Below are 6,211 nucleotides of genomic sequence, written 5' to 3' on the forward strand. Positions count from 1 at the left end.
CCAACCAGCTCATCCTAAAGGAGATCAGCCCTGGGTGTTCTTTGGAAGGAATGATGCTAAAACTGAAACTCCAGTACTTTGGCCACCTCATGGGAAGAGTTGACTCATTGGAAAAACTCTGATGCTGGGAGGGATTGGGGGCAGGAGGAGAAGGGAACAACAGAGGATAAGATGGCTGGATGGCATCACTGACTCAATGGACATGAGTCTGAGTGAACTCTGGGTGTTGGTGATGGACAGGGAGGCCTGGAGTGCTGTGATTCATGGGGTTGCAAAGAGTCAGACACAACTGAGCAACTGATCTGATCTGACCCTGCAGTGGAAGCCCAGACCACCAGGGAAGTCCTTGTTTTTATTAAGCATCTCCTAGAAGATACATATGCCACAAAGCAAAGATTATTAGTTTACTTTCCAAAATCTGTGCTTTCACTTTAATAAGGCAAAATTTTATTTTAGGAAGAAATTCATGAAGGAGAGACTTCATTTTTCATTTTCCACTTTTGTCTACAAATTATCTGCTTGTAACAAACACACCCATAATTATTATTACTATAATTGCCTTAGCTTTTAGCATCCTCCTTAATAAACATGTCAGGATGAGAAAATGCTAAGAAAGGCAAACCTTTCTCTTGAAGGCATTACCTCTAATCACATCTCCAAATGTCCTCTAGGACTTCTCCTTAGTTCGCTCCAGTGTTTGTTTTTTAATTTAATTTAATTTTCACCTGAACGTTTAAGAGACCCTCCGGACCCTCCCCACCCATTTTTCAACCCCAAGCAACCAATGATGTGCTTTTGCCCATAAATTAGACTGCATTTTCTAGACTCCCTCCACCATCCCCAGTTCTAATGATTTAGAGTTGATATACATCACTGTATAAATTTAAGGTTGTTGATGAAAATTAAATTAACTATCAAGTTAAGAGGAAGAAATGGAATTTATTTGAACCAAACTGAGGATGATAACCTGGAAAGTAGAGTCTCAGAAAGCTCTGAGAACTGTTCCTCCTGTTAGGTATTGAATGCATTTTCCAGACAAAGGATCACACGTCAAAATGACACACTGAGGATGCAGGGAGGCCCCAGAGGGAGGAGATGTATATGTACATATTGTCGATTCACTTCATTGTACAGCAGAGACTAACACAACATTGTAAAGCAATTATATTCCAATAAAAAATGACATTATGATATTTTATGTTAAGTCCACCAGGGATACATAGTCCAGGTAAGCACCCATAAAACAAGCAGCAAGTCACCATGGTCCTCCACAGAGCTGGGAAAGAACACCGTTCTTTAAGGAACTGAAGAAAGTAAAAAGAAGAAATGATCTTTACAGTTGAGCAGGCTCTTCCTGGTTAATGTGAAGTACAGATACACCCTGCACATTAGGGAGGGAGGAGGTGCAAGCCAGCACCTGGAGACAACTTTATACTTAATTTTTATATAATTTTGTCCTGTCTTAAGATCTAAATTTTATTTCATCAAGGTGTACAGTGTAATGGCTTCATTTACATATATTGTGAAATGATTACCACTTTAAGTTTCGTTAACATCCATCATTCCACATAGATGCTGCTGCTACTGCTAAGTCACTTCAGTTGTTTCCGACTCTGTGCAACCCCATAGATGGTAGCCCACCAGGCTCCCCCGTCCCTGGGATTCTCCGGGCAAGAAGCAGATATATTACAATAAAAAGAGAAACCAAAAAAGAAACAGATATTTTACTTTGATGAAATGAGAGCTCTTAAGATTTACTTTCTTAAAAGCTTTTCTATATATCACAGAGCAATATTAACTATAGTCATGCTATACATTACATCGTTGGTAATTATTTATCTTGTAACTGAAAGTTTGTACCTGTTGATCACCTTTCTACAATTCCATTCTAAAAATGTAGACTTTTAAAATACATGTGGGTCATGCAATATTTAGTACTCTTTTTGTCTGGTTTTTCTTTACTCAGAAAAATTATTTTAAGATTCATCCATATTGCATGTATCAATAGTTCATTCCTTTTTATTGCTGAGCATTATTCTACTAGGTAAATATATTATGCTTGCTTATGCATGTAACCATTGATGGAGGTAGTTTCCTGTTTGAGGCTATTACAAAATAAAGCAGCTGTAAACATTTATGTACAATCTTTGTATGGATAAATATTTCCTTCTAGGGGGTTAAATATCTAGGAGTAGAATTGCTAGATCATATTGTAGATTTATGTTCAACTTTTTAAGAAGTGTCCAAATTCTTGGTTCTAGTAGTTTCTTGTTTGCTTCTTTTTTCAAATTCCATCTGATTTTCTGATGGAATGCTCTGATAGATGCACATGTTTGGAAATAAAGACAGTTTTACTTGTTCTTTTCTAGTCTGGATGCATTTTATTTATTTTTCTTGTCCAACTGTATACCCCTAGTACAATGTTAAATAAAAGTGGTAAGACGTCCCTGTCCTATTCCTGATCTTAGGGGGAAAAATATTCAATCTTTCACCATTTACTGATATCAGGCAGGTTTTTGGCAGACGCCCTGTATTCGACGGAAGAAGTGCCCTTTTACTCTTAATTTGCTAAGAGTTTTTATAAGAAATGAACGTTGGGTTTTGTCAAATACTTTTTCTCCATCTATCAAGGTGATCATATGATTCATTTTTGCTTTTTAGCTAGTACAGTGAATTATATTAAGAATAACTGACTTTCTTTTTAAAAAGATTTACTTATGTATTCATTTGGCTGCACTGGGTGCTTGCTGCTGCCCGCGGGCTTTCTCCAGTGGCAGCGAGCAGGGGCTACTCTCCGGTTGTGGTGGATTTCTCGGTGTGATGTCTTCTCTTTTTGCGGAGCACGGGCTCTGGAGTTCTCAGGTTTCAGCAGTTGCTGCTCAAGGACTTAGTTGGCCCACTGCATGTGGGATCTTCCTGGATCAGGGGTCAAATCCGTGTCTTCTGCATTGGCAGGCAGATTCTTAACCCTAAGCCACCAGGTAAAATCAGTTTTCTTTACCACTAAAAACAGATTTTCAAATGTTAAGAATGACTCTGGATTCCTGGGATAAATCCCACTTGGTCATGTTGTATTATCCTTTTAATATATTGTTGGATTCAACTTGTTAAAATATTAGAATCTTTGTGCCTACATTCATGAAGGATATTGATCTGCAGTTTTCTTTTCTTGTATTACCTCTGATGGTGTCAGGATCAGGGTAACGCTGGCCTTGTAGAATGAGTTAGAAAGTTATGTTTATTCTTCCTATTCAATTTTTGGGGAAGAGTTTGTGTAGTATTGTTATTATTTTTCCCTTAAAAGCTTTTTTTAAATTCACCAGTAAGACCACTGGGGCTTGCATCTTAGTCTGTTCAGGCTTCTATAACAAAATAACATAGATTAGGTGGCTTATAACCAACAGAAATTTCTCTCTCATAGTTCTGGAGTCTGGAAGTCCAAGACTGAGTTGCCCTCATGGTCACGTTCAGGTGAGGGCCCTCTTCCTGGTGCAGAGTGCTGACTTCTCATTTTATCCTCACCTGGTGGAAGAAGCAAGGGAGCTTTCTCAGACTACTTTTATAAGGGCACTAATCCCACTCGTGAGGGCTCCACCTCATGATATAATCACCCCAAGGCTCCCATCTCCTAATATCATCACCTCAGGGGCTAAGCTTCAACATACAAATTTTGGAGGGACACAAGCATTTAGACCATAGCAGCTTGAAGTTTTCTTTATGAGATGGTTTTTAATTACAAATTCAATTTTTTCAATAAATATAGGGTTACTCTGGCTATATATGCTTTTCTTCAGTGAGCCAGGGCTATGTCTAGGTTGATATCCCTTAGGATTTGCCCATTTCACCTAAGTTGTTGAACTTATTGGCATTATTTATATTATTCCCTTGTTATCCTTTTAACATCTGTAGCTGTCACTCATCTCATTCCTGGCATTAATAATTTGTGTCTTTTCTTTACTTGATCAGTCTGTCTAGAAGATTGTCAACGTTTTCAATCTTCTCAAAAATGAGATTTCCATTAATTTGTCCATTGTTTTGTTTCTATATCACTGATTCCTACTTTGATATTTATCTGCTTTATTTTGATTCATCTGGATGGAGGAAAGAGGAAAGAAAGTATATATCCCCTCTTTTTGAGAATATGTCCCAGGAACTACATAGAGCACTTCTACTTACATTATAGTGGCTATAGCTGAGCCACATGGGCAGCCTTTGCTTCCAGGGAAGTTGCGAAAATGTAGAGTATATTCAGGGTGGTCACAAGTCCCACTGAAATTCCAGGTTGCTGGAAAGAAGAGAAGAGAAAACAGAGGGCAAGAATTAACCTCTGCCATCTGCAAAACAAACCATAGAGCAAATTCTCAAGAGTGTATTGCTATGGAGTTAAAGAGATGATTCCAACTAGATAAATGGAATCTAGCTGGGAATTTCAGGGAAAACACACCCTTATTTCCCAGGATTAGATGTGAAAAGAACATCTGACCTTTTTTACTTCAAACTATTTGGACCAGCACTTCTCAAACTTTAGTGTGAAGACTGATTACCTGGACATCTTGCTAAAAATGCAGTTTCTGACTGAGTAGGTCTTGGGTAGAGCCCAAGATTCTGCATTCCCAGCAGTTCCTAAGTGAGACCAGTGCTGCTGGTCTGAGGATCATACTTTGTGTAGCAGAGGACAGAACCTGTAATGGGTTGAACTGTGTCCCTGAAAAAGAAATGTTCAAGTCCTAACCTCCAATTCTTGTGAACGTGACCTTATTTGCAAATAGGGTCTTTGCAGATGTAACAAAGACATAAGTTAACATGAGGTCATACTGGATTAGGCTGGGCCCTAGATCCACCCACTGGCATCCCTACGAGAGAAGAAGAAAGCCATGTAAAGATGGAGACAGAGGTTTGATGTAGTGTGGCTATAAGACAAGGAACACCAAGGATTCCCAATAGCCAGCACAAGCTAGAAGTGGCAGAAAGGATCCTCTTTTAGAGTCTTCAAAGAAAGCATAGCCCTGCCCACAACTTGAATTCAGACCTCTGCCTTCCAGAACTGTGAGACAGTATGTTCTTGCTTGTTGTATTAATCTTTTTAACAATTGTTTGTTTATTTTTGGCTGTGTTGGGTCTTAATTCCAGCATGTGGGACCTTAGTTCCCTGACCAGGGATCGAACCAGTGTCCCCTACATTGGAAGATGGATTCTTAACCACTGGACCACCAACTAAGTCTCTGTTTCTGTTTTTTTAAAGCCACCCAGTTTGTGGTCATTTGTAAGGGCAGCCTCAGGAAACTAACACAGCCCTTGACTCCAGGTATGGGGTTGTGGGGAGGCAGTGAGGGGGCAGGATGGAAGATTCTCTCAGACTTGAGTGTTGTCAAAATTGCATCATACTTCATCTCCTTCATTCCCAAGGTGGCATTTCTCAAAGCATAGAGTAGTGACCTAGGATTCTCATTTAGTATCTAGATTTTCTAGGCATCGCTCTAGCCATGAAATCAATATTTTTAAAGATTGGACCCAACGTTGACTTTTCAAACAGGCACCCCAGGTGACAGGCTCCATAACTCTTTCCTTACCACCACAAGGCTGCAGAGAGTAAGAAGCTACTCCTGATGAAGGAGACAGGCGGGCGAGCTGCTGGCTGTCCTGGGCAAGGCTAGCCTGAACTGGCTGGTGGTGTTTTGGAGAGGGCTGATAATTAATGGTGGCTGACCCTGCCCTCTTCAGTCATTTTCTTGGGGGTGACTCTTTTGTTCTATGTAAAGTTAGTTTAAGTACTCAGAATAATCAGCTTCTGTAAATTAAAAAAAAAAAAAAACCAAACACATACTAAGAAGTGTAGTTTTCCACCTCTATCATTTTTCCTTAATCCCCAGCACCACTAAACTTTGAAGGAGTTTGACGATATTGACAAATGACTTAAAGGCCCCTGGTGGGGAAAAAAAACCCAAGTGCAAAAAAAAAATAAGAGCTGTGGTTCTCTGACTGCTATGGGCAGGGGTTATATGAGGGAAATTTCTGTGGCAGTAACATTCTATATCTTTCTTTCTTTTGGTGGGGAGAATGGTCAGTTTTTAGTTATGGATAACTTTATTTATTTATTTTTGAGAGTACCACATCTGGTCCCATCACTTCATGGGAAATAGATGGGGAAACAGTGGAAACAGTGTCAGACTTTATTTTTTTGGGCTCCAAAATCACTGCAGATGGTGACTGC

General features: G+C 39.5%; 1 long non-coding RNA gene across 1 annotated transcript in view; it reads right to left on the reverse strand.

Moving 5' to 3' along the window:
- Positions 1–4,186: 4,186 nt before the first annotated feature.
- The window catches only part of LOC104988659, a 17,758-nt gene continuing 15,733 nt past the window's right edge, over positions 4,187–6,211 (reverse strand). The window contains exon 3 of the long non-coding RNA XR_825271.1: positions 4,187–4,285. This is a non-coding gene — a long non-coding RNA (uncharacterized LOC104988659). The remainder of the gene's footprint in view (positions 4,286–6,211) is intronic.

The sequence above is a fragment of the Bison bison genome, unplaced genomic scaffold (assembly GCF_000754665.1).
Source record: "Bison bison bison isolate TAMUID 2011002044 unplaced genomic scaffold, Bison_UMD1.0 scf7180017864141, whole genome shotgun sequence".
In the NCBI taxonomy this organism is placed as follows: domain Eukaryota; kingdom Metazoa; phylum Chordata; class Mammalia; order Artiodactyla; family Bovidae; genus Bison; species Bison bison.